The sequence below is a fragment of the Gossypium hirsutum genome, chromosome A08 (assembly GCF_007990345.1).
Source record: "Gossypium hirsutum isolate 1008001.06 chromosome A08, Gossypium_hirsutum_v2.1, whole genome shotgun sequence".
In the NCBI taxonomy this organism is placed as follows: domain Eukaryota; kingdom Viridiplantae; phylum Streptophyta; class Magnoliopsida; order Malvales; family Malvaceae; genus Gossypium; species Gossypium hirsutum.
Genome location: NC_053431.1, coordinates 11,156,836 through 11,161,245, shown reverse-complemented (window position 1 = coordinate 11,161,245; position 4,410 = coordinate 11,156,836). Strand labels below are relative to the sequence as shown.

The following is a 4,410-nucleotide window of genomic DNA, read 5'->3' as shown; positions in this document are numbered from 1 at the left end:
AGCCAATAACTCTATCTCCCTGCATTCAACAGTGGAATAGAGTGAAGAGCACAAATCTTATCTCCCTAAGCAGTAATGGAGCAGATCACATTCAGTCTTATATCCCTAAGCAGTAGTGGAGCAGACGAAGAAAACAACAAATCTCATCCCCATGGAGTTGCAGCAAAATAGATTTAAGTCATTGTTTCTCTGGAGCGCAGTGAAGTGGATTGAAGCAACGAGACACAGCAGAACAGAACGAGGCTACTTGAAGAAGAAAAGCACCAAAAGAAGCCAAGGCTCGGCAAGCCCGGGCAAATTTGGTCTTTCTTGGTCTTTGCTCTGTTTTCGTTACACGACAACGAGCAAAGAGGGGCAGCTGTAAAGCCCAAAATCTGCCCGGGCCCATACCAGCAAAATAGACCCAAATAATAAAATACAACAAACCCAAAATTCAATCCCAACTACCCAAACCTTAAGCCCAAACCTAATAGCCCATAACAAACTTTCAGCAACAGCAAACCCTAGCCCCAACTGCCCATGAGCGCCGCATGTGTGCCGCGCCATCTCCCCGTCTGCCACGCCCACTCGCACGCCTCTGCCACCATTGTCGGCCATGGCCACCTGCAAGAAGCCAAGTAGAAATAAACAAATAGAAAATAAACAATGGTAATCGGTTATAAAAACCGAAAATCTCACCATTGCTTGGGGGGGATTTTTGGTATAAAAAAAACAGCGTTTTGAAACAAAGAAATAAGAAGAATATAGATCGAATTCTGAGAAAGTTTTTTAGGTGCGAATCTTTCGTTTTTTTTCGTTATTTGGTTTTTATTTTATTTTATATATGCATTTGATAAATCAAAAATAAAAAAGGGAAAAGACGGAGAGTTCTTACCGTGGCGCCGTCGAAGCTCTTCTTCTCTCCGCCCAAATCGGAGTTGAGGAAGAGTGGCTCTTAGTTTCTCAAGCGGTGGAGAGAAAAAGAAAGGGGGCTAGGGTTTCACATGTTTGCTTTATTTTCTTAAAGAATGGCAGATTATAGTGATTTGAAGGTTTTATTTTTTTAAAATATCAAACGGCGTCTTGTAAAGGAAAGAGGGTTGTGCATTATTACCCTAATGGGTATTTTACACAGTTAGTCCCTCCAATTCTGTGACAGATGCGACGCACTCTTTTATTTCTTTTAATTTCGGCCACGTAATTTCTCGCATGTTCCAATCTGGTCCCGTGCAAATCAATGCGCATACGGGATGGGAAATATTGCGCAACCGGTCCCCCATGCCCTCAGTGCCTTTTATTTCAGCTCCTTTACCACCTATTTCATATATTTGCAGTTTAGGACCTGATTTTTTTATTCTGTTTCAACCATGTCCTCGATATATTTAGTTTGTTTTTAATTTTTTTAAAAAAAATAGGCTATTTTATTATTATTTGTTTTAAGTCCTTACATTTATTATTTAAATTTGTTTTACATTAAACTCATCTATATTTTTCATATATTTTTGAACTGTTTCTTTTATCATTTATGATTTTCTTTTATATATTATCTTATTCTAGATTGTTTTAGATTAACTAGTATTTGTCTCAAGTCTTATATTTTATTTATTTCAAATACATGTGTACATTTTTATTTTTATAAATACATACACGTTTATATCTTTACATTCACATATAATATATACATCTTAAATTTTTACATATATGCATACATTTTGTGAAATATATCTGTATGTAAATATTTTATATAAACATGTACTTATTTTCATATTTTTACAATTTGTATACATCTCCATATATACCTATATACATTTTATTTTCATGAATATAAATATACGTACCTTTTATCTATATTTATATGCATATATTCTTTATATTTTATGATCTTAAACTATGCATACGTCTATATATTTTTGTAATACACATACATACCTATATCTTATAATTTATATATTTATTATATTTTGTAATTTTAAAATATGTATAATAAAAACATACATGTTTTATTTTATTTTATTTTTCTTTTACTCGATGTTTATTTATTAATTTGGCTACATGTTTATTATTATTTTAAAAGGACATTTTAATCCTATTTGCTTATTCATTTGCTATGATGCGATTGATCCAACTCTTATTTATTTATTTCATTGTTAATGTTTGTTTGTATTGTTTATCCTTAACTTGCTGCATTCATTATTGTTTCGTCACACATGTTAACACCATGCATCAAAACCTTTTTTCCTAAATAAGGCAATATTTCGCGTTTGGAAAATTCGAGAAAACGTGCCCTAACGTGCTGGGTTTCGATTTCTCGTTCGACCAAATAGCCAAATATCCTTTTTAAACTTTCAAAACGAGGCAATGTTTTGCGTTTGGAAATTCGAGAGAACGTGCCCTAACGTGCTGGGTTTCGATTTCTCGTTCGACCAAATAGCTAAATATCTTCTTAACTTTCAATCAATATTATTAGAGTTTTCTTTAAGGATCGTATTTTTAAAATTCTTCAAAGTTTTCAATCTTCGACACTAAGACACCAATTAATCAACTAGGTGCCAATTTTGGGCGCATCGAGGGTGCTAATCCTTCCTCGTGCGTAACCGATTCCCGAACTCGTCTTTCTGAATTTCGTAGACCAAAAAGTGTTATTTTAATAAATCGAATCGTTTATTAAAAATAGCCATTTTTCTAAGGTGACCCGATCACACCTTATCAAAAAGGATTGGTGGCGACTCCTGTTTCATTTTTACTTTTCAAAACCCAAGTCGACCCCGTTTTTATCCAAAAAAATGGTGTCAACAATTAACTTATAAATTTATCGATTTTGTACTTTTATAATGTTATTAGAAAGTCAAATATGTTATACCCTCACCTTGGACCCCCTCACAGGATTATTTCACAACTAAAGGAACATGACAAAACTCAGCCTTGTAGCCTTGCCACAAGAGCAGTATGCCTTACCTAAACATCTCATCACGCCAAATGGACATAGACGATCTTGAAGAGATATATGAGAAGGAGTTCTTGATGTTACCCATTTATCCATCACATCTCAACTTGATGAACGCTTTGTCTAGTTCCTTAAAGTCGACTTTAATAATACCATTAGCTAACCACTTTACCATTGCACCTATAAGATAAGGAACTCAATGTCTGGGACCCATGACCAACCAACCCCTTTTTATCAATACCTCTCCTGAACACTAGAGTAAGAGAGATCATAGGATATAAAGTACACACTCTGCTAAAAACTCAACCTTTTCAAATCAATATCCTATCAGTAGTTGTCCACACAACGTATAGTGTAAACAACCCTAATTCTAGCAACTCTTCATACCCTTCACGACATGAACCACCCCTATTGTACTATCCAACACATTGTATAAAAATTGGCGTCGTTTGTGAGAATCTAACAAAAAAAAGTACGTCTTTAATCCTTACCCTTTGAAGGTTATAGTCACCGGGAGTAAGAAGACAAAAAATCCCTTCTATGACCAGTATTGGAATGAATTTAAGGGTTGGGATTAGAACAATGAGATGGAGTCTTATCATCCCTCTTATCTGTAATTTCAATGATGAAGTAGTGAACATGCTCACCCGTTTTCTTTCGACCTCCAACAAACCATCAAGAGGAAGAATATTATCTTAGTGAAAAAAAAAGAACGATTCTCGGCCTACTGTTCAACAATACTGGGATCTATAAGCCCAAAACAGAATTTTTTGGGTTCAACTTTAGAAGTATCCCTAAGAAAAAGCCCCAAGAAGCTGGAAGCAACAAAAGGAAAGAGAAGAAGAAAGAGAATCGTCTCAAGATCATGGATAACTTTATACTTGACAACACAAACATGAAATGAGGAGACAATCAAATTGCCACTTCACCTAGTAGACAAAAGACGAGGCCACAGTAGGATGTTGTAACTACTGACACCCAAAACACCTGAAAAGGGTATTGTTTATTTCCTTTCATCATTGCACTTCTTTAAATGCTTCATAAGGAGAAATCCTCAATGAAAATAGAAGGATATTGGGGACTCTACCACTCATGTGATCTGACCCATAGAAGAGGGAGCTCATGGTTGAATATCAACATCATAGTGATGTTGGCCACATTACCAATGATTATCTCAATTTAAAGGATGCCATAGATGAAGCTATAAGGAAGAGATAATTGGAAATATATGTAGAAATGAATCCACATTCCCTAGAGAAAGAAACAAAAAGAAAACTATGATAGAGTATCCTAAAAGTACTAAGAAATTGGTGTAAAAGAAAGGGTACACTTAAGATACAATAAGGGGATGCACAAGATTTTTAAGAAAATAAAAAGAAGCTCAATGCACCCTCTTCCAAAGCATTTGAAGAAAATTTAATGTTTAGCTAAGTGCAACAATGATATAAAGAAGCCATAACACTAGAAAAAATAAAGAGACATACGAT

The 4,410-nt window shown here is 34.7% G+C and overlaps 1 long non-coding RNA gene across 1 annotated transcript; it reads right to left on the bottom strand.

Moving 5' to 3' along the window:
• Positions 1-252: 252 nt before the first annotated feature.
• Positions 253-1,020, bottom strand: LOC121204960 (uncharacterized). The gene is made up of 2 exons (XR_005900137.1): positions 875-1,020; positions 253-603 (listed from the first exon to the last, which is right to left on the bottom strand). It is a non-coding gene; the product is annotated as an uncharacterized lncRNA (long non-coding RNA).
• Positions 1,021-4,410: the final 3,390 nt, after the last annotated feature.